We start from the raw sequence: 24923 nt of genomic DNA on the forward strand, positions 1-24923 counted from the left end.
GCTGTTTTTCAGAAGAGAAAAGTCTTTACTGTGTTATTAAATTCTAAAAGGAATTTATGCAAATAGATATTTATCTGTTTAGTTGATAAATGCCTTTAAGTCCAGTTCTATAGAAAAAAAAGAACCTTAGTAATGTGCCTGTTTATTGATTTTTAGCTAAAGCTGATGTATTTCTTTGGGAGCCAAAAATTAACGAAAAACATATCACTTTACTTACAAAGACCATATTTAGAGTATCTTCCTAATTTTAGGAGAGAAGCATTCGGTATTTCACTTAAGTATGATGGGACTTTTGTTTTTGGTAGATTCCCCTTTATCAGATTGAAGAAATTCCTTTTTATATTTTTGGTTTTCTGAGAAGTTTTAAAAAGATGTTGGATTTTGCAAATGCTTTTTCTGTGTATAGAAATGATCATGGCTTTTTAAAGAATCAATCTGGTGAAATGTTGCATTCCTGGGATAAACCTCATTTGGTTATGTTTTATTCTTTTAGCATGTTGGATTCTATTTGCTAAATTTTTATTTAGGATGATTGCATCTATGTTCACAAGGGATATTTGTCTGTAGTTCTCTTCTCCTGTAATGTCTTTTTCTGTTAACTGGTATCAGAATAATACTGGCTTCATAAAATGAATTGGGAAGTATTCCTAACACTTTAGTATTACCGAAAAATTTGCACAGAGTTGGTATTATTTTCTCCTCAAATATTTTGTAGAATTTGCCAATGAAGCCATCTGTCCCTGGAGTTTTCTTTGTATGAAGGATTTTTAACTATAGTTCAGTTTCTGTTCTTTCTGAGTGGGCTTTGGTAAAAGTTTGTTTCAAGGAGTTTGTCCTTTTCACTTTATTGATGAGTTTATTGATAAGAAGTTCATAATACTCTCTAAGGTGATGTCTCCTCTCTTGCTCCTGACATTGGTCGTTTGTGTCTTCCCACTTTTTCCCTAATCAGTATGGCTAGAAGTTTATCAATTCTATTGATTTTGTTAAAGAACTAGCTTTTGGTTTAATCAGTTTTTCTCAGTAGGTTTTGTTTAGGTTTCATTGATTTCCACTTTGATTTTGATCATTTCCTTTTTTCTACTTACTTGGGTTTAATTTGCTCTTTTTCTAGCTGCTTAGGGTGGAAGTTAAGGTCATTGATTTGAGACCTTTATTTTAATATAAGTATTGAGTGCAGTACCTTTCCTCCTAGGTGCTGTTTTAGTGTATCTTGCAACTTTTTGTTTTAATTTTCATTCATTTTAAGATACTAATTTCTCTTTTGATTTCTTCTTTGACCCTGGGGTTATTTAGAAATATGTTACTTAGTTTCCAGATACTTAGTGGTTTTACAGAGATCTTTCTGTTAGGAATTTCATTTTTCTTTTTTCTTTTCTTTTCTTTCTTTTCTTTTCTTTCTTTCTTTGAATTGTAGACTTTTTTGAAATTTGTAATATGCTTTTCAGAGTATGTTCTGTCTTGGTAAATGATTCCTGTGAACATGAAAAGAAGGTGTGTGCTGCCTTTGTTGGATGGAGCATTCTGTAAAAATCAGGTTAAGTTAGCTGTTAGTGTTATAGTTTACAGTATCTTTGCTGATTCTCTATTTGTTTTATCAATCATTGAGAGTATGGTATTAAAATCTCTGTAATTGTGGGTTTGTCTGTTTACTTTTGAAATTATACTGGTTTTTGTTTCATGTATCTTGAAGCTTTGTTATTGAATACATAAATGAGTAGGATTGTTATGTCCTGCTGACTGATTTCTTTAAATATGATGAAATAAACTTTTCTTTAGTATGTTTAGTAATGTCTGCACCTAACATGGGACTTGAACTCATGACCCCAAGATCAAGAGCCACATGCTATTAACAACTAAACCGGCCAGGGGCCTCAATGAAATAAACCCTTGGTGATATTCTTTGTTCTGAAATCTATGTTGCATGCCAATATGGTCACACAAAGTCTTTTTGACTAGTGTTAACGCAGTATATATATATTTTTTTAGGTTCTAGCCTATTTAAATCTATATTCAAAATGTGTTTCTTCGTATTCAAGCTGCAATTCAAAGGCAGCTTATAATAAGGATTTACTTGTTTTTATCTAGTCTCATAGTCTCTGTCTTAACAGTGGTGTTGACATCATTTGCATTTAATTAAGATTTTACACTTTTTATTTTTTATTTTTTTTAATTTTAATTTAATTTTTTAAAAAAAGATTTTATCTATTTACCATGAGAGACACAGAGAGAGAAAGGCAGAGACAGAACCAGGCTCCATGCAGGGAGCCTGATGTGGGACTCGATCAAGGGACCCCAGGATCACACCCTGAGCTGAAGGCAGATGCTCAACTGCTGAGCCACCCAGGCACCCCTTATTTTTTTATTTTTTAACTTTTTTGTTTGGAGTTCAATTTGCCAACATATAGCATATCCCTAATCAGTATGGCTAGAAGCCATACTGATATAGCATATCACCCAATGCTCATCCCGCCAAGTGCCCCCCTCAGTGCCCATCACCCAGTCACCCTAACCCCCGCCCACCTCCCCTTCCACTACCCCTTGTACGTTTCCCAGAGTTAGGGGTCTCTCATGTTCTGTTTCCCTCTCTCATTTTCCCACTTATTTTCTCTCCTTTCCACTTTAATCCCTTTCACTATTTTTTTATATTCCCCAAATGAATGAGACCATATAATGTGTGTCCTTCTCCAGTTGACTTACTTTACTCAGCATAATACCCTCCAGTCCCATCCACGTCAAAGCAAATGGTGGGTATTTGTCATTTCTAATGGCTGAGTAATATCCCATTTTATACATATACCACAGCTTCTTTATCCATTGTCTTTCGATGGGCACCGAGGCTCCTTCCACAGTTTGGCTGTTGTGGACATTGCTGCTATAAACATTGGGGTGCAGGTGTTCTGGTGTTTGTTTCACTGCATATGTATCTTTGGGGTAAGATTTTACACTTTTAGAACAGCTTTAGGTTCACAGCAAAATTGAGGGGAATGTACAGAGATTTCCCATATATCCCCTCTCTTTACACATACATAGCCTCCCCCATCATCAGCATTCCCCATGAGTGTTACAATTAGTGGACTTACATTGACAAATTATAACCCCCAAAGTCCATAGTTTATATTAGCATTCTATGGATTCAAACAAATGTATGACATGTATCTGTCATTACTGTGTGTGTGATACACAGTTATTTTCAGTGCCCTTTGTGTTCCACCTGTTTATCAATACCTCCACAGCCACTGATCTTTTTACTGTCTCTATTTTTGTATTTGCAAAACATCATTTAGTTGGAATCCTACAGTTCTAGCCTTTTCAAATTGGCTTCTTTCACTTACTAGTATGCATTTAAGGTTCCTCCATGGCCTTTCATGGCTTGATAGCTCATTTCTGTTTAGCACTGAATAATATATCCTGTTGTCTGGATGTGCCAATGTTTATCTACTCACTGCCTAAAGGACATCTTGATTTTTTTTTTTTTTTTAAGATTTTATTTATTCATTCATTCGAGACACACAGAGAGAGAGAGAGAGGCAGAGACACAGGCAGAGGGAGAAAGAAGCAGGCTTCACGCAGGAAGCCCAGCATGGGACCCGATCCCAGGTCTCCAGGATCACGACCTGGACTGAAGGTGGCGCTAAACCGCTGAGCTACCCGGGCTGCCCGACATCTTGATTCTTTCAAATTTTGATAATTATGAATAAAGCTGCTGTAAATACCCATGGGCAGATTTTTATTTGGTCACAAGTTTTCAGCTCCTTTGCTTAAGTATCAAGGGTGCAGTTGTTGGAGTATATGCTAAGAGAATGTTTAATTTGATAAGAAACTGCCAAACTTTTCTAAAGTGGCCCTTACCATTTTGCATCACCACCAGTAATGAATGAGAATTCTTGTTACTGTACATACTTGCCACCATTTAATGTTGTCAGTGTTCTGAATTTCGGCTCTCTAATGGATGTGCAGTGGTATCCCATTTTAATTTGCTTTTCCCTCCTGATAAGCCATATGGAGCATTTTTTTTCATATATTTATTTGCCATGTGTATATCTATTTTGATAAATTGTGTGTTAAGGTCTTTTGCCCATTTTTTAATCAGGTTGCGTGTTTTCTTATTGTTGAGTTTTAAGAGTTCTTTGTATGTTTTGGATAACAGTCCTTTATCAGGTTCTTTTCCTCAGTCTGTGGCTTATCTTTGCACTTTTTTTTATCTTAAGTGTTTTTTTTTTCCACAGAAGTTTTTAATTTTGATGAAGTCTAATTTACCAGTTTCTTTCATGACTGGTGTCTTTGGTGTTGTATTTAAAAAGTCATTGCCAGGGTGCCTGTTGGCTCAGTCCATTGAGTGTCTGCCTTGGACTCAGGTCCTGATCCCAGGGCTTTTCCCTCTTCCTCTGCTCTTCCCCACTGTGCTCTCTTTCTCTTTCAAATAAAGAGATAAAATCTTAAAAATATAAAATAAAAAGTCTTTGCCATACCTAAAGTCACCTAGATTTTCTTTTGTGTTGTTTTATAGGAATTTTGGTATTTTACATTTAGGTTTATGATCCATTTTGTATTAAGTTTTGTAAAGTTGTAAGACCTGTGTCTAGGTTTATAATTTAGCATGTGGATGCCCATAGTTGTTTTTTTTGCCCACAGTTTTTCAAGCACCATTTGTAGAAGACTTTAAAAATCTTATTTATTTGTTTGTTTGTTTGTTTATTTATTTATGAGAGCATGATCATGGTGGGGAGGGACAGCAAGAGTGGGAGAGAGAGTCCTAGGCAGACTCTGTGCTGAGCGCAGAGCTTGAGGTGGCAGCGCTCAGTTTCACTATCCTGAGATCATGACCTGAACTGAAACCGAGTCACACGCTTAACTGACTGCAAACCAGGTACACCTTGTTGAAGACTTACTGAGTTTTCTTATCCATGAACATGAAATATTTATTTATTTAGTTTTTCTCTGCATTTGTTTTTCAGAACTTTGTAGTTTTCCCTCAAGATATTGTACATACTTGTTAGATTTACACCTAAGTATTTCATTTTGGAAATACTATGGTAAATAAACTATTGTATTTTTAGTTTCAAATTCTACTTATTCTTTGTTGGTATGTAGGAAAGTGATTTACTTTTGTGTTTTAGCCTTGAATCTCGCAGCCTTGTTATTATAATCACTTACTAGTTTGAGGAATATTTTGTCATTTCCTTCAGATTTTCTGCATAGATGATCATAATATCTGTAAACAAAGTTTTGTCTTTTTTTTCCTCCCAGTCTGTATACTTTTTATTTCCTTTTCATGTCTTATTTTACTAGCTAGAACTTTCGGTATGATGATGAAACAAAGTGATGAAGGGACATTCTAGCTTTGTAACTTACTTGGTGGGAAAGCTTCAAGTTTCCCACCGTTAACTATGATGTTAGCTATAGATGTTTTGTAGATAGTCTTTGTGGAATTGACACACCCCTCTATTCCTAGTTCAGTAAGATTTAATATGGTTTTTGTTAGGTTTCGTTAGGTTTCACTCTGTCATCTGCTGTTTTCTGTTTTTCTTTTTTCAGTAGGCTCTGTACCCAGTATGTGGCTTAAATTTATAACCCCTACATCAAAAGTTGCATGCTCTCCCAACTGAGCTAGCCAGGCGCCCCTAAAAAATACTGAACACTTCATAAATTTGTATGTCATCCTTGTGCAGGGGCCGTGCTAATCTTCTCTGTATTATTCCAGTGTTAGTGTATGTGCTACCAAAGCAAGCACTATTTTGTTTCTTCTGGTTGTTTTCTTTCTCTCTTATTCTGCCTTCTTTTGGAATTTTTTTTTTTTTTTTTTTTTTAATGATTCTGTTTTATCTGTTTTGGGCTTATTTGCTGTAACTTTTTTTTTTGTCTTTTGTTTAAGTGATTGATACAGGGCATGGTTGTCGGAAGAGTCTGATTTATTTCCCAGGGGACATTTGGAAACATTTTTTATTTTCATACTGTAGCAGGTGGGGTGTGTTACCAACATATCATGGGTAGAAGTCAGGGGTGCTGCTAAACATCCTCCAATGCACAAGGCAGCCTCCCACAACAAAGACTTACCTTGCCCAGATTGTCATTAGTGCCAAGATTGAGAAATTCTGATTTATAGTTTACGATATACAGATCTTTCTTGACTTGCAATGAGGTTATGTCTCAATAAACTCATTGTAAGTTGAAAATATTGTAAGTCAAAATGTATTTAATGTATCTAATCTGAACATCATGGTTTAGCCTAAAACCTGAACTCAGAACACTTATATTAGCCTATAGTTGGGCAAAGTCAACTAGCACAAAGTCTTTTATAGTCAAGTTTTGAATATTTCATGTAATTTACTGAATACTGTACTGAAAGTGAAAAACAGAATTGTTGTATGGGTACAGAATGGTTGCAAATGTATGGGCTGTTCACTGTCATGATTGTATGATAGACTGGGAGCTGTAGCTCACTGCTTTTTTAATTTTATTCTTTATTAAAGATTTTTAAAATTTATTCATGAGAGACACACAGAGAGGCAGAGACATAGACTGAGAGAGAAACAGGCTCCCTGTGGGGAGCCTGATGCGGGACTGGGTCCCCAGACCCGGGATCACGCCCTGAGCCAAAGGCAGACGCCCAACCGCTAAGCCACCCAGGCATCCCTAGCTCATTGCTTCTGCTCAGCATTACAAGAGGGCATTGTACCACATATTGCTAGCTAGGAAAAGATCAAGATTCAAATTTTGAAGTATGGTTTCTACTGAGTGCATATCATTTTCAAACCGTTGTAAAGTGAAACAATTCTAAGTTGAGTCATCATTAGGCAATTAGCTGTATATCTTTAGTTTATCACAATCTTCAAGTGATACACATACAGTGTATTGTACAGTGTAAGAACCTTATGATAGTGTATTTCCATTTCTCCCTGCCCAAACCTTATGCTATTGTTTCTATACATTTTACACTTGTAATAAATCCTATAACACATTCTTATTATTTTTACTTAGACAGCAGTTATTTTTCAAATACTTTAAAATGAAAAGAGAAAGATTAGGTATTTATCCTTATGATTACTCCTTTCCATCAGTTTGTTTTATATCCAGACTTCATCAGGTATCATCTTCCTTTTTCCAAAAGGATTTCTCTTATCATTTCTTGTATTGTGGGCCTGCTGGTGATGAGTACTTCAGCTTTTACATGTCTAAAAATGTTCTTTCTCTGTTTTTGTGTGTGGTAAGGCACATAACAAATTTACCCTTTTAACGGTTTATAGATGTAAGTAAGTTACAATATTGCTAACTATATGTGCATTATTGTATAACAGATCTTTAATCTCTAATGTCAGCTTTGTTTTTGAAAATATTTTTGCTGGATATAGAATTCTAACTTGACACTTTTTTCTTCCACTATTTAAAAAATGGTGTTCCAGTCTTCTCAGTTGCATTGTTTCTCTCTGCCTCTCTTTTTAAAAGATTTTATTTATTTATTTGAGGTAGCATGCACAAGAGGAGGTTGAGGGGAGAGGGAGAAGCAGACTCTCTGCTGAGAGGAAGCCCAACATGGGGCTCAGTCCCAGGTCCTCAAGATCATGACCTGAATTGAAGGCAGATGCTTAACCGATTGAGCTACCTAGGTGCCCCCACTTGCATTGTTTCTGATGAGAAATTCTGTGTCATACTTACCTTGTTCCCCTATGTGTAGCATGTCTTTTTCTCTAGCCTAGTTGGTGGGAACAGGTGCTCTTCTTGGCCCTGACAGGCATTTTTCCTTTGAATCCTTTGGGGGATAGATAGTTCTTTCTCCAGTGTTAGGTAGTTTATTCACAATGTGCTGATGAGTACTATGCTGAATACTACAGAGAACTGCAGATCTCCTGGGTTGTCTCTGCAGAACCTTCCCTTTTGGTACTCTGTCTTATGAAGCTTAGATGCTTTCATTTTCTTAGACTCTTGTTTCTGTCTCTTCAATTCATGAAGTCTTCTAGGCTCTGTCTTACTTCTCTTTCATGCTCCATGGCATAGAAACTTTTCCAGGATAGTAAGCTGAGGCAATTGTAGGGACTGTTTGTTTTGTTTTACTTTTATTTATTTATTTATTTTTAAAGATTTTATTTATTTATTCACAAAGACACAGGCAGAGGGAGAAGCAGGCATCATACAGAGAGCCTGACGTGGGACTCGATCCAGGGTCTCCAGGATCACGCCCTGGGCTGCAGGCGGCACTAAACCGCTGCACCACAGGGGCTGCCCCCTTGTTTACTTTTAAATATTCGTTGTCCTTCATTGCCTACTGTCCAGTATTTGGAAAACCATTGTTTCAACTCTCTTCAGACTTTTTTGTTGCTTCAGGTATAGAAGGGTGAATTCATTCCTTGTTACTTCACCTCTTTATTTATTTGCAATTTAAAAGATTTTATTTGAGAGAGAGAGAGACACCACGTGTACACAAGCAGGGGGAATGGCAGAGGGAGAAGCAGGCTCCTCACTGAGCAGGAAGCCTGATGTGGAGCTCCATTCCAGGACCCTAGTATCATGACCTGAGCCACTCAGGTTCCCTTGCAATTACTAAAAACTAAAATTCATATAATGTAATTCACCATATTAAAGTGTGCAATTTAGTGGTTTTTACTATATTCATATATAGTTATCAACATCATAACTATATTGTTCCGGAACATTTCCATCACCCTAAAAAGAAATCCCATACCTTAGTCATTTTCCATCCTACAACCTCTGCCACTCCCTGACAACCACTTACACACTTAATTTCTCTGTGGATTTGCCTATATCTGGACATTTCCTGTAAATGGAATTAAATAGTATGTGGCCTTTTATATCTGATGACTTTCACTTTCACATTGTACAGTGTTTTAAAGATTCATGCATGTTGTAGTACTTCATTCTTTTTCATAGCTGATTAATATTCCACTGTATGCCTTTCATCTTTGTTGGTGTGGAAGTCAGCTGCTGAATCTTTTTAACTATTTTCTCTCATGTAGTCCATTTTTGGCGTTTCCAGGGGACTTTAATATGCTGCCAGGACTGAGAATCAGATTTAAAAAGTACTAGAAGAGAAGCAAGTTTAATTAGAATAAGAAAATTACTTATCTGGAATCTTTTTTCTTTTGTCTTCCTCCATCTCTGTCTTCTTTTGATTGTGGAAGAGATACCTGATCAGTAGTTTTATTTTAAAAAATATTTTATTTATTTATTCATGAGAGACCCAGAGAGAGGGGCAGAGACACAGACAGAGGAAGAAGCAGGCTCTTCTAGGGGAGCCCAATGTGGGACTTGATCCCAGGACCCCAGGATCAGGAGCCGAGCCAAAGGCAGACAGTCAACCACTGAACCACCCAGACGTCCCCTGATCAGTAGTTTTATTTTTTATTTTTTTAAATTTTTATTTATTTATGATAGTCACACAGAGAGAGGGAGAGAAAGGCAGAGACACAGGCAGAGGGAGAAGCAGGCTCCATGCACCGGGAGCCCGACATGGGATTCGATCCTGAGTCTCCAGGATCGTGCCCTGGGCCAAAGGCAGGCGCCAAACCGCTGCGCCACCCAGGGATCCCTGATCAGTAGTTTTAAAGATTGACACTGATTGCTTTTTGTAATACATACTATTTGAGTAAATTGTAGAAAATGTAGAGGAGAAAATTAGAGACCATCTATAGTTTCACTAGTTAATACATAGGCACATTTCTTTTTTTTTGTTTTTGTTTTTGTTTTTTCCATAGGCACATTTCTTACTAGCCTTTTTTAAAAATTCTACATTTATTCATTCTATCATCTTTTTAAAAATGTTTCTATTTATTTGAGCGAGGGGGTGGAAAGAGAGAGCATGCGAGCGAGCACGCATGAACATGAGCAGGAGGAAGAGAGAGGAAGAGAGTAGCCTGACCTGGCTCAGGACCCTGGCATCCTGACCTCACTCAACTGAAGGCAGACACTTAACTGACTGAGCCATCCAGGTGCCCTCAGGGCAGCATCTTTTTGGGTTTTTTTCAAGATTTTATTTATTCATGAGAGACACACAGAGAGAGGCAGAGACACAGGCAGAGGGAGAAGTAGGCTCCCATGTGGGGGTCCCGATGTGGGACTCGATCCCGGGACCCTGGGGTCACGCCCTGAGCTGAAGGCAGATGCTCAACTGCTGAGCCTCCCAGAGATTCCCCTCATGCTAGCATCTTAACATTCTATGTACCTTAATATATTTGAGATTATCTTCAGTATATGGTTTTATTTTCTGCTTTTTCTACTTAATGCATAAATATTTTCAGATGTCATTATTTTTCAAGAAGTCTTACATGGCAATGTATTTAAAGCTTAGAAACATCTTATCAAACTGTTTTCCAGATTATACCAATTTACACTTTAACACATTGACTAGCACTCATTCTTGAAAGTGTCGGTTTTACTCATCACAATTTTACCAGCATTGTAAATATTGTCTTTCCAGCATGTTTTGTTTACATCAACTCTTTGTTTCATCATGTTATTTTTTTTCTTCTTCTTCTTCCTCTTCTTCCTCTTCTTTTTTAAACTTTAGGTAGGCTATATGCCCAATGTCATGCTTGAACTCATGACCCGGAGATCATGTTCTACTGGCTAAGCCTGCCAGCCACCCCTTTTCTTCCTTTTAAAAATCAACTTTAGGGCAGCCCGGGTGGCTCAGCGGTTTGGCGCCTGCCTTTGGCCCAGGGTGTGATCCTGGAGACCCAGGATTGAGTCCCATGTCGGGCTCCCTGCGTGGAGCCTGCTTCTCCCTCTGCCTGTGTCTCTGCCTCTCTCTCTCTGTGTGTCTCTCATGAATAAAGAAAATCTTTAAAAAAATAAATAAAAATCAACTTTATTGAAGTGTAATTTACATAAAGTATAAAACATTTGTGTGTGGTTTCTTTATTTTTAAAAACAAATTATCTGTGTAATCACCATTCCAAACAATAAGTAGAACATTTTCATTCCCCACAAAAGTCCCCTTTAACCCTTTTTGCAGTCATATCCTCCACCCCCATTTCAATGAACTAATGATCTGATTTTGATCACTGTATATTAGTTTTGTGTCTGGTTATTTCTCTATGCATTTTTTTGGACTTCAAGAAATTTTTATTCATTTTTTTAAAGATTTTATTTATTTATTCATGAGAGACACAGAGAAAGGCAGAGACACAGACAGAGGGAGAAGCAGGCTTCCCTGCAGGGAGCCCGACGTGGGACTTGATCCCGGGATTCCAGGATCATGCCCTGGGCTGAAGGCAGATGCTCAGCCGCTGAGCCACCCAGGCATCCCAAAATTTTTATTCAAGTACAGTTGACCCACAATGTTATATTAGTTTCAGGTGTACAACATAGTGACTCCACAATCCCATACATTATTATTCAGTGTACAACATGGGAAGTCATAGTCACCAAGTAATGTTATTATAATATTTTTATATTCCCCATGCTGTACTTTTCATCTCTGTGACTTACATATTATGTAACTGGAAATTTGTACCTTGTATCCCCTTCACCTAGTTTTTTGCCCATCCTCCAAACTCCTTCCCTAAAGTGGACTCATTTAAAAAAAATTTTTTTAATATAAAATCCATTAATTAACATATATCGTTAGTTTCAGTGGTAGTGTTTAGTGATTCATCAGTTGCATACAACACCCAGTTCTCATCACATCTCTTGCCCTCCGTAATGTCCATCACCCAGTTACACTATCTTCCCACCACCCCCTCCCCCTCTGGCAACCCTCAGTTTACTTCCTACAGTTAAGAGTCTCTTATGGTTTGTCTTTCTGTCTGATTCTGTCTCGAACTATTTTTCCCTCCCTTCCCCCGTGAGCCTCCATTTTGTTTCTTAAATTCCACATAGAAGTGAAATCATGTGGGCAACCAACCCCGGTGGCACAGCGGTTTAGCGCGGCCTGCAGGCTGGGGTGTGATCCTGGAGACCGGGGATCGAGTCCCACATTGGGCTTCCTGCATGGAGCCTGCTTCTCCCTCTGCCTGTGTCTCTGCCTCTCTCTTCGCTCTCTCTGAATGAATGAATAAATAAATCTTAAAAAAAAAAAAAAGTGAAATCATGTGGTATTTGTCTTTCTCTGATAGAATTATTTCCTTTAGCATACCACCTATTTCCATCCACATTGTTGCCGATTTCATTTTTGATGGCTGAGTAATATTCCTGTGTGTGTGTGTGTGAGAGAGAGAGAGAGAGAAAATATACACATCTTCTTTATCCATTCATCTGCCAGTGGACATCTGGGCTCCTTTCCATAGTTTGGCTGTTGTGGACTTTGAGGTGCAGGTGCCTCTTCAGATCACTATGTTTATATCTTTTGGGGAGATACCTAGTAGTGCAATTGTTGGATAATAGGGTAGCTGTATTTTTAACTTTGTGAGGAAGCTCCATACTGTTTACCAGAGTTACTATACCAGCTTTCATTCCTAACAGCAGTATAAGAGGGTTCCCCTTTCTCCTCAGTATACTTTCAAGATACATCATTGTGACCGGATGCTTGGGTGGCTCAGCAGTTGTCTGCCTTCTGTTCAGGACGTGATCTCAGGATCTGGGATCGAGTCCCGCATCAGGCTCCCTGCAGGGAGCCTGCTTCTCTCCCTCTACCTGTCTCTGCCTCTCTGTGTGTGTGTGTCTCTCATGAATAAATCTTTAATTAAAAAAGATCATTGTGCATATCATTAGTTTCATCCCTTTTTATTATTATTATTTTTTACCTGAGTAACGTTCTAATGAATGAATGTATTCACTTTGTCTGTTTACCTGTTAACTCACATTTGTATTGTTTCTAATTTTTGGCTGTTGCAAGTAAAGTAGCAGCTAACATCCCTGTGCAAGTTATTTGTGGACATGCATTTCAATTCTTGGGTGCATACTTATTTAGCAGGATTGCTGGGTGATGTGAGAAGTACGTATTTTTTTAAGTTATTTATTTGAGAGAGAGAGAGAGTACTTGTTGGGGAGGGCAGAGGGAGAGAGATAATCTCAAGCTGACTCAGATCATGACCTGAGCTGAAATCAAGAGTCTGATGCTTAACAGACTGAGCCACTCAGGTGCCCTATGATAAGCATGTATTTATTTACTTCATGAGAAACTGCCCAGTAGTTTTCCAGTGACACACCAACAGTTGGTGTTGTCAGTTTCTTAATTTTAGTCAGTTTGTGATTATGTAGTCAAAACCTGTGGATTTACTTTGCATTTTCCAGATGTAAAGTTATTGAGCATCTTTTTTTTTTTTTTTTTTAAGTTGTTGAACATCTTTTCAAGTAGTTACTGGTCCTTATTATATTTTGTGAAATGTCTGTTTAAATCATTGACTGAATTTGTTAAAAAATTCGGTTGGTTGTTTATTATCATCATCATTATTATTTTTAAAGATTGTATTTATTCATGAGAGACACAAAGAGAGAGGTAGAGACATAGGCAGAGGGAGAAGTGGCTCCCCATGGGGAACCTGATGGTAGACTCAATCCCAGGACCCTGGGATCATAACCTGAGCCAAAGGCAGCCACTCAACCACTGAGCCACCCAGGTGCCCGCCCTCCTTACCCTCCTTTAATTCCCTCATTAATTGGCTGGCACCTTTGTCTAAAATTCATTCTCTATATGTGTGTGCGACTATTTCTGGACTTCTGTGTGGTTGTTTTCTGTTGCTTTATATGTTATGTTAGTGACAGTGTTGATTAATTTAGCTTTATGATTTAGTTTGTAATTAGATTGTGTGTGTCCTTCAAATTTATTCTTTTTCAAGGTGATTTTGGCTATTTTTCTTTTGCCTTTCTATATGAATTTTAGAATCAATTTTCCATTTCTGTTTTTTAAAAAAACTCTTGTTGGGGTTTTGATTGGAATTTATTAGAAATTTAGATAATTTGGAGGAAAATTTACCCAAGTAAAGTTTCTTGGAATAATGTTGACCCTTCCAGTCCATGAACATGCTATATACTTCCTTCTATGTTGTTTTGCAAGTTTTACACATTTATTTCTTAGGCCTGTATCTCTTAAGTATTTAGTAGTTTGGATACTGTTGTAATGTTATTGCTTTTTATTTTCATATTTCAGTTGCCAATATGTGGAAATACAGTTGAGTGTTTAATACTGACTTGTGATATTGTTAAATTCACTTTTTAGTTCTAGGAGCTCTGTTGAGATTCCCTAGGATTTTTCTCCCCTATATGAAGATACCATATACAAATAATTTTATGTCTTCTTTTCCAATCTGCATGCCTGTATTTTTTTTTCCTTCATTGTTATGACTAGAATCTTAGGAGAAGTGTACGCTAGAAGTGGTAACAGACTTCCTTTGAATTTTTGTTTTTTTCAAGATTTTATTTATTCATGAGAGACACAGAGGGAGAGGCCGAGACTCGGGCAGAGGGAGAAGCAGTCTCCCCGCAAGGAACCTGATGCAGAACTCGATCCTGGACCCCGAGATCACGCCCTGAGTCAAAGGCAGACGCTCAACCACTGAGCCACCCAGGCATCCCAGATTGGGGACATTTCTTTCAGGGAATTTTATGTTATGAATGGGTGTTGAAAAAAGCATTTTAATTGTCAAAATTCCTAAATTTTTTTATCCTGTTTTTAAAATTCCAGTATTTTGAATATTGCACCTCTGTGATGTGTTTTAATAAAAAGAAGCTCTTAGATGTGCCATGAACTATTGTGAACACGTTTTTAACTTAAATAATCATTACAAAATTTCTTTGAAGTGCGTATTATCTAAGTTTTACAGATGAGCTTCAAATCATTATGTTCCAAAGGAACTTAAAATTTGTTTCCTGTTCTCTTCATTGTGGCTATATGAATATTCATTTCTAATAAGTGAGATTTATTTGTTTCTCCTTGTGCACTATTTTGGTTTCTCCTCACATTCTTGTTGATTTTAATTATTTTTTAGAGCATGTTAAACATTAACATGGTTTTAAAATTCAGAACCGTACAAGAGATATGCTCAAAGAATTGTTTCTTTCCTTGTCTATTCTACTCTTCATAATACCCTATTTTTTAAAATTCTTAGTTAACTGATAAATGATCATGTTTATCAAAGTTGCTTGTGTATTTGAGAAGAAGGAGCATTGGGTATAAAGTTTTATATATAGCTATAAGATCTGTCTTACTAAATTAGGTCCATGCTTGGGCCCATGCTGTTCTTTGTTCACTTACCTTATGCTGCGAGTCATGTGTTAAAGTTAGTTAATACTATTAGTGTGTCTTTAATCAGTCCTTGCATATGTTGTAGCTTTGCTTTATAAAAAGGTTGTTTTATTTGATGCATAGATAACTTGTTAAATACATATAGGATGTCCAAAACCTATAGATACAGACATGCATGAATGATATGTGGGTATTAAAAGCCTTTATTGTGATTGTGGTTTTTGGGTCATGCTTAATGCTCTTTGACTTACACTCTACATGTCTGATAATTAGGATCTGCTCATTTTTCTTACTGTCTTCCATTACCTGATAAACTTGCATTCATTCCTTTAATTTTACTTTTTCTGAACCACATTTTTGTGTGTGTGTTTCTTTTATACGCACTGTATAGTTGAGTCTTGGGTTATGAGACCAGTTGAAAATTTTTTCATTTTATAATTCAGACAAGTTGAAATTTTTTTAGTTTTTATAGATAAGTTCATTGATATTTATTGATATGAACTGAAATCATTGGCCACTTAAATGACTGAGCCACCAGGTGGCCCTCTCTTTTTGCTCTTATTTTAAAAGATTATATTTTATATTTGAGAAGGTTTGTATTTTTTCTTCCATTCTTAGTTGCATTATTTCCACTTTTTTGGAGATGTTTGTATATTAGTCTTTATTTTTATTTTTATTTTTTTAAGTTAATTTATTTTTTATTGGTGTTCAATTTACTAACATACAGAATGTATATTAGTCTTTAATTCTCTTCCCATCTTTGAGAGATTTGTGGGTGTGTGGGTATAAATTTTTACTAGAGTTTACCAGTTATCTCTTGGTTGGATGAAGCCAAGGTGAAGATGGACCATACTATCCAATATGTAGCTAGTAGTCACTGGTGGCTTTTAAGCGCTTGAAATATGGCTAGTCTGAATTTATATGTTCCATGCATGTAAAATACACACTAGATTTTGTAGACCTGATATGGGAGGAAAATGTAAAGTATAGCCATACATTTTTGAATTGATTGTTGAGATGATAATGTTGTAGGTGAGTAGATGTGGCTTAAATAAAATATATTTTTAAAACTAAATTCACTTTAAGACCATTTTAGCTGACTGTAAAATCCTTGGCTCATATTTTTCATTCATTGAGGTTTCTGAAAATGTTGCTTCATTGATGTTTTGCACTGATGTTTTTGAAGTCTGATTTTAGTGGTTTTCTTGCCATTTCATTTATTGTAATAACATTAATTTATAATAATCAGTACTATTATTTTATTATGATCATTTATTTGTAGTGATTAAGATTGAAGATTTTTCATTACTGAAGATTTTTTCATTATTTTTGAAATAGTTTTATTCAGGAATGTGTCAGAATTGGTTGTTGTTTTGGATTACTTTTGCCAGGTACTTGATAAGCTTTTTGTTTATTGCTGTAGTGAAGACTTCATAACCTAAAGTTTGCTACCTGAGCCATTTTTAAGGGTACAATAGTTTTTTAACTATGCACAGTATTATGCCACAGATATTTAGCACTTTTTCATCTTAGAACATTGCAACTCTACCCACTGAACAACAGTTTTTTTCCTCCTCACATAGTCCCTGACAACCACCACTCTACTCTCTATTTTTAAGAATTCGACTACTTTAGAGGGCACCTGGTTGGCTTAGTCAGTAGAACATGCAAGTCGTGATCTCAGGGTTGTGAGTTCAAGCCTCACATTGGGTGTAGAGATTACTTAAAAGTAAAATCTTTGAAAAAAATAAAGAATTTGACTACTTTAGGTATCCTATAAGTGAAATCACAAAGGATTTGTCTTTTTGTGACCAGGACTGGCTTATTTCACTTAGCATAACTCTCAAGGTTCATCTATGTTAGAGCATATGTCACAATTGCCTTCATTTTAAGGCTGACTAATAATATTCCATTATATGTATATACCGCATTTTGTTTATACCTTCATTTGTCAATAAGCATTTGGATTCCTTCCATCACTGGTTGTTGTGGAGAACATGGATATGCAAATCTTCTAAATCCTGTTTTCAGTTCTTTGGGGTATGTGCATAAAAGTGGGATTGCCGATCTTATAGTAGGGCTGTTATTGTTAAAATCTGTTAACTTTTTTGGAGAACATTTAAGAGTTACTCTCAGCAATTTTTAAGTATACAGTATAGTATTTTTAACTATAGCCACCATGCTGTATGTTAGATCCTCAGAACATATTAAAATTGTAACTGGAAGTTTGTACTTTTTGACCACCTTAATCCATTTTTCCCCATCCCTCCTTGTAGTATTTGTCTGATCCTGGTATCAGGGTAATACTGGTTTTGTTAAATGAATATGGAAGTTTTTCCTTCTCAATAATTTGGCAAGAGGTTGACATATACAGAACATTCCACCCAACAATAGCAGAATATGGGCAGCCCGGGTGGCTCAGTGGTTTAGTACCGCCGTCAGCCCAGGGCCTGATCCTGGAGACTCAGGATGGAGTCCCATGTCGGGCTCTCTGCATGGAGCCTGCTTCTCCCTCTGCCTGTCTCTGCCTCTCTCTGTGTGTGTCTCTCATGAATAAATAAATAAAATCTTAAAAAAAAACAAAACAGCAGAATACATTTTCTCAAGCACACACAGAACATTCTCCAGGATAGATTACATTAGGCCACAAAACAACTTTTTATCAAATTTAAGAAGGATGAAATCATACCAAGTATCTTTTCCAACCACAGTGGAATGAAACTAGAAATCAGCAAAAGGAAAACTGTAAAATTCACGAATATGTGTAAACCAAACATCACTCTTTTAAACAACCAGCAGGTCAAAAAAGAAATCACAAGGGAACTTATAAAATACTGAGACAAATGAAAACGTCATTTAACAGTCTCTTTTAACTGGTAAACTCAGTCCCAGAGAAAAGCTTAAATTGTTTACATCTCTTTCTTTGTTTCACATTATTGATGTTACTAATTAATTAATTAATTACACAGAGACTTAGGCAGAGGGAGAAGCAGGCTCCCCATGGGGAGCCTGATGTGGGACTTGATCCCAGAACCTGGGGATCATGCCCTGAGCCAAAGGCATATCCTCAACCACAGAGCTACCCAGGTGTCCCTTACCATTTAGTTCTATACCAGAATCAAAAATGACTTATGTTCCACCATTACAGTATTCCAAGATTCTGTATTAGTCTATATGTATACGTTTACCAGAGTTTTATGTTTTTGAATGTTTTTGTGTTGCTGTCTGCTGTCTAGTGTCTTTTTGTTTCAACTTGAAGGGACTCCTTTTAGCAATTCTTATAAGACAGGTGTAATAGAGATGAATTCCCTCATCTTTTATCTGGGTAGGTCTTTATTCCTTTGTCATTTTTGAAGGACAGGTTTTCTAGATACAGTATCTTGGTTGGCATTTTTTTTTTCTTTCTATGCGTTGAATTTATTGGCCCACTCCTTTCTGGCTTGTATTTCTGATGAGAAATTGTTGATAATTTTATAAGTGTTCCCATATACATGATGGTTTGCTTTTCCCTTGCTACTTTCAAGATTCTTTGTCCTAGACTGTTGATAGTTTGGTTACAATGTGTCTTAGTGTAGGATTCCTTGAGTTTATCTTTGTTTCTTTTTCTTTTTTTTTTTTTTTTTTGAGTTTATCTTTGTTGATGTTACTTGAGCTTTTTGAATTTGGATGTCCACTTCTTTCCTCATATTTAATTTTCAGCCATTATTTCTTAAAACAAGTTCTCTGCTCCTTTCTCTTTTTTCTTTCTGGGGCTTCCATAATGTTTATATGGATCTGTCAATAGTGTCATATAAATCTCTTAGGTTTTCTTCATTTTTCCCTCCTTTTTGTTCCTCTGACCAAATAATTTCAAATGGTTTCTCTTTGATCTCACTAATTCTTTCCTCTGCTTGGTGAAGCATGCAGTTGAATCCCTTTGGTGGATCTTTCAATTAGTTACTGTACTCTTCAGCTCCAGAATTTCTGCTTAGTTCTTTCTGATAATTCCTTTGTCTTCCTTGGTGTTCTCATTTTGTTCATGTTTCAGCTTCCTTGATTTCAGTTAGCTATTTATGTTTTTGTTTTTTTTTTGTAACACATTGAACTTTGTAAAGATAATTATTTTAAACTTTGTTAAATAATTCACAGGTCTCCATTTCTTTAGGGTTACTTTTGGGAGATTTGTTTCTTTGAGCTACATTTCCCTGTTTCCATGCATCTTGTTTTTTGCTTTCATTTGTGCATTTTATTTTTAAAATTTATTTATTTACTTACTTATTTTTTAGTAATCTCGACACCCAGGTGGGGCTCAAATCCATGACTCCCAAGATCAAGAGTCATTCTTCTGACTGAGCCAGCTAGGTGCCCCTAATTTGTGTGTTTTTAAAAAACAGTCACCTCTCTTAGTTATGAATTGGCTTCATATCCAGAAGACCTTTTCTAGTAGCACAAGCAGGGAAATCTGGAAGAGTTGCATCTTCTCTGGACATGTGCACGTAATTCCCTAATTAAAGAGTATTACTAGTTTTCCAGGAGTTTGTAATCTTTTGCTCCATCTGGTGTCTCTCTGCAGTGCTATAACTTCTTTGGTGCATCAAGGAGACTGAGTTCTCTTTTGTTCCGTAGGCATCCAAAGAATGCTGGCTGGTTCAGTCAGCCCTCTGAGTTAGCTGAAACAGAAGTTAGTCCCTTGGGCGGTTTCCCAAAAAGCTGGAATGTTGGATGTACATTCTACTTTTCTCTTTTTCTTCCCTAGAGAGAAGCTGTGAGCAGAGTGTTTTCTCCTTACTGCACTGAGCATTGTCAGATTGTGCCTGTGGTGGTGGGTTTTTTGTGTGCTATCTTGCTCCCTTATGGGCTTCTTTTTGATATGTAGACTCAAATCTATTATTTCCAGGTATTTTGGGGGGTTGTTGTTTTGAATATTTGTTTTGTTGGATTGTTTTGTTTCTCTTTCTCAGGGACTCCAATTATATGAATGTCATTCCTTCTTTGTTTTACATCTTGCCATTTTTTTTTTTTTAAGATTTTATTTATTCATTCATGGCAGACACAGAGAGAGAAAGAGGCAGAGACATAGGCAGAGGGAGAAGCAGGCTCCACGCAGAGAGCCCGACGTGGGACCTGATCCCTGGTCTCCAGGATCACACCCTGGGCTGAAGGAGGCGCTAAACCGCTGGGCCACGGGGCTGACCTTGACATCTTTTTTTATTCATTTTACTTTATGTCATTTTCATTCTCTTGGTCATTAAAAAACCTTTATGTGACATGTTTTTGTTGGAGTATATTTGCACTTGGCTACTAGTAATTTCAGTCTTCATCTCTGAGATAATTGTCTTTTTCCTTTTTCCTGAGTTCTTTCCATTTTTTTCCCCAAATCCTTCCTTCTCTGATCTTAGTGTGTGTGTGTGTGTGTGTGTGTGTGTGTGTGTGTGTGTTTTCATATCTCTAAAGGTTTCTTTGGGGCATTAAGTTCATTTGTTGTGTTTTTCTTGAAGTGCAGAGTGGAGAGAATTTATTATTAGAGATATAATTGAATCTTTTAAAAAATTTTAATGATAGACTTCTAGGTTATCTTCACTTCTGTAGGTTAAGGGTGGCTCACAGTTTTACTAGTTCTATGGTGCTCTCTTCTGTCTCTGTAAAATGATCTGCTTTTGAGGAATAGGCAAAGAAGGGCTTGTCTCATTTTGGCTGTTTATAGCTAGTATTTCAAAATCCCCATTACCTTGTTTTCTGCAGGACAGATGAACTCAGTTTTTAATTTTTCCTTCTCTGCAGGGATTCAAAACTTCATCTTTTGATTTTGATCTCCCAGAATTTTGCCACACTGGTTTGTTTGTGCTGATGGTTCATCTCTCATTCTCTTTGTTCCTGTGGCTTTATAAATTTCTTAATCCTTTATTGGTAAATTTACTATTGTAAGATGGTGAAGTAGATAAATGTAGGCATTTAGTCTGCTGTCTTTAACTGGGGGTTTTGCATGTGAATTTTTAAAAAACCAATAAATAATTTTTGAGGTGTGTGTGTGTATTTTTTTAATGTAGCCTATCTTAATTGATAGATTCTGATACCCAACAAGTTGGGGCATGAGCTTGGCAAGATGGAAAAGAGACATACAAACAAGGGTTCAGATTTCAGCACTGCTGATTTCTACCAGTGTGGCCAGAGAACCTTATTAGTTTACCCATCTCCAAAAGAAAAAAAATTCTGCCCTGCACGTTGCATGGTTGTGCTTGGTACTTACATATGACTAAAAGCCATAAGTTATTTAGTTTCTTTTAGTTTGCTTTTAACAGTTTCTCATATATTGCCAGGAAAAACAGAAGGCACAGAGATATGTAAATATCTAGGAAAACACCAAAAAATATTTAGGTATACTACAGTACGTTTCAAAAGGATATTTCAGAATGTAAGAGTCATAGGAAGTGACTTTGTGTATTTTGGTGGTGAGTCTATTTAAGACGAAAAACTTTTTTTTTTTTTTGAAGATTTTATTTATTTATTCATGAGAGACACAGGCAGAGAGAGAGAGAGAGAGAGAGGCTGAGACACAGGCAGAGGGAGAAGCAGGCTCCATGCAAGGAGCCCGATGTGGGACCTGATCCTGGGTCCCCAGGATCACACCCTGGGCTTCAGGCTGCGCTAAACCGCTGCACCACCGGGGCTGCCCAAGATGAAAAACTTTTATACCACTTTTTAAACTTGTGAAAATAATACAGATTCATTATAGAAAATTTGGAAAATATGAGAGAGCAGACACACAGAAAAATACATGGCCCACCTAAAAAATATTTTGTGGTATATTCTATTCTATATTCTTCTAGTCTATTTTCTCTACACTTATATTCATTTATATTTATACATGTTATTTATATGTGTTATATTTATACATCTAAGCCAGCATCCACCCACCTGTCCCTTACCTCAAAAATATATTCTAACATCTTTTCAGGTTGAGAAAGGTCTGCATTATGTTATTTTTTACTACTACCTAAGAGTTCCATTTTATGTATAAAACATGATTTATATATCTAACTCTGTATTGCCACTTAGACTTTATGGGTTTTTTTGATGTTATAAACAATGCCGTGAGAAGTATTTTATTTAGTCATTGTTGCCCATTTGTATGTTGCCTTTGATGAATTTCCTAATGAAGTTGGTGGGTCAAAAGAATGCCTTCTTAATGGAAAAGAAATCAAGTAGCACTTGGTTTTTAATATACTTTTAAAAACCAAGTAACTTTACTAATGGTAATGCAGCATGTAACAAGGAATCATCATTATTCCTACCAGTCCTTTGCCTCAATAAAGACAAATGAAAACTCTGGTACCTAGTTCCAGGATTTTGTATGTTTGTCACTGGCGTTTGTTACTGTATGAAGCACAGGCCTCTAGCAGTCATGTCATTGTTGATTTTTTTTTTCTCAATTTTTAGATTGAGAGTCTTCTGATAGTATGGGAGGGAAATGATAGCTGAGGATTTATTTTAGAGCTAAATTTGGTCTGTAAATTAAAATGGGGGAGTGTGTCATGATCTGGCTCCTTAGTTTCTGGCTGCAGCTCTGTCATCTGCCAGCTGTGTTAACAAGAAGAGAGTCATCTATGATCTATTTTTAAATTTCCTCACATATAAAATTAAAATATTAAGTCTTCATCTATTAAAGATGTATTTCAATAATTGGATAATACCTAAAAACGTTTTGTACTTAGAAGAAAGTCCATTATATCAAAAGAATCTCTTCAGATCAAAAATGTGCTACCAGTTAGCTCAGTTTCCTCTTTGTCACCCATTTTTCTAGAATATTAGCATTACAAGTACATGTTTTTTTATTTTTTAAATTTTATTTTATTTTTAAGAGAATTTATTTGAGAAAGAGTGAAAGAGAGCCCAAGTGGAGGAGAGGGATAGAGGGAGAAGGAGAAGCAGATTCCTTGCTGAGAAGGGAGCCTCTAATGCAGGGCTGCATCCCAGGACCCTGGGTCCATGACCTGAGCCAAAGGCAGATGCTTAACTGACTGAGCCACCCAGGCTTTCCTGGTTTTTTTTGTTTGTTTGTTTTTTGTTTTTTGTTTTTTGTTTTTTTCAGGCTGCTTTTTACTTTTATTTATTTTTTAAAAATTATTTATTCATGATAGAGAGAGAGAGAGGCAGAGACACAGGAGGAGGGAGAAGCAGGCTCCATGCCAGGAGCCCAATGTGGGACTCGATCCCGGGACTCCAGGATTGCGCCCAGGGCCAAAGGCAGGCGCTAAACCGCTGAGCCACCCAGGGATCCCCCTTTCCTGGTTTTTTGTTTTTAACAGCCCATTTTAGTAAAGATGAAATAGTCAAATAACACTCAATTCAGAGTGCTGAAATTTGATCCTCCTGTGTTTATACCATAACTAAGAGCAAATCCTTTGTTTCTTGAGTCTCATTTATGTTATAATATCTATTCTTGTCCCCAGATTTTTTTTAATTTTTTTTTTTTTATTTATTCATGATAGTCACACAGAGAGAGAGAGAGAGAGAGGCAGAGACAGAGGCAGAGGGAGAAGCAGGCTCCATGCACTGGGAGCCCGACGTGGGATTCGATCCCGGGTCTCCAGGATCGTGCCCTGGGCCAAAGGCAGGCGCCAAACCGCTGCGCCACCCAGGGACCCATTGTCCCCAGATTTTGAGGAGTTAATAAGCATGTGATAATGGATGTACTCTGAGAACTATGAAACATTATATAAATGCAAGGTGGCTTTTCATATTGTATCACTTTGTTTGACCAGAAGGGTGAAATGTCAGCAAGTAGTAAGAGTATAGGCTTAAATAATGCTAGCAATTGCTCTTTCAGAGCCTGGCTTTCCTAATTTCTTGATGCTCTCTGTGGGTGTATTTGATCCTCTCACAATTTTTTAGTTAACTCAGAAGTTTTTATTACTAAAGATTCTAAACTGATAGTAATATTTGTATGGGGTGGTGTATTTAGTGCTCCAAATTGGGATCCTATCCTATGAAGAAAAACATACTTCTTCCTGGTATTGAAAGTGGAGAAACTCTCAAATCCAAGCTAGCACCCACCGTCTTTTATCTCAGCTGCTTGCCTTTTATTGAATGTGTCTGAGCTTTTGCCTATTTTGAACATTTTTTTTCTCTGCCTCGATTGTGGTTTTTTGGTTTTGGTTTTTGTGGGGTTTTTTGGCTTTTGCCTTGCTAAATCTCTGTTGATCCTGAAAGTTTTAGTTTAGATTTTCTTTGGATATCTTTCTTTCTTTTGGATATCTTTCTTTGGATATCTTTCTCTATCCTCCTTAGACAGTGGTTTGACTAATTGAGAAGAGAGATGCTTGTCAAGTCCAAACATGATTGCATAATTAGGTATCTCTCTTCTACTAGCTAAATTCCTTAATAGCAGTCTCTCATTCATTCTTATAATTCTCAGTAACAGGAGTAGTATCTGATACCTACTAGATGCCCTGAAATAGTATTGAAAGAATGACACTAATAAATTCTTAGCCAGTATTCTTTTATCTCTTAGGTAAATTACAGAATGTCTCTCTGATAAGGTGAGATTTGAGGGAATTTCAAGTACAATCTTTTTGGATATTTAGGAACTTTAAGGAAAGGCAGTGTGGCTACAATAAAGGATGGGTAGGGAGAGGTAGAAGCTAAGGTTAGAGAAATAAGGCCTTATAAGTCAATGATCATTTTAATCTTTGATCTGATATGAAGAGGATCTATTGGGGAGTGACATGACCTAATTTGTCTTCCACAAAGTAAAAGTACTTTGTTGAGAATGATCCCTTGTGGGCCAAGGGAGAAAGTAGGCATT

General features: G+C 36.7%; 1 protein-coding gene and 1 non-coding gene across 2 annotated transcripts in view; one reads left to right on the forward strand and one right to left on the reverse strand.

Moving 5' to 3' along the window:
* The window catches only part of EPC2 (enhancer of polycomb homolog 2), a 117562-nt gene that overhangs the window by 24692 nt on the left and 67947 nt on the right, over nt 1-24923 (forward strand).
* Nucleotides 5628-5734, reverse strand: LOC112650006 (U6 spliceosomal RNA). Its single transcript, XR_003129869.1, has one exon. It is a non-coding gene; the product is annotated as a U6 spliceosomal RNA (small nuclear RNA).

This window comes from Canis lupus, chromosome 19 (assembly GCF_003254725.2).
Source record: "Canis lupus dingo isolate Sandy chromosome 19, ASM325472v2, whole genome shotgun sequence".
Lineage (NCBI taxonomy): Eukaryota > Metazoa > Chordata > Mammalia > Carnivora > Canidae > Canis > Canis lupus.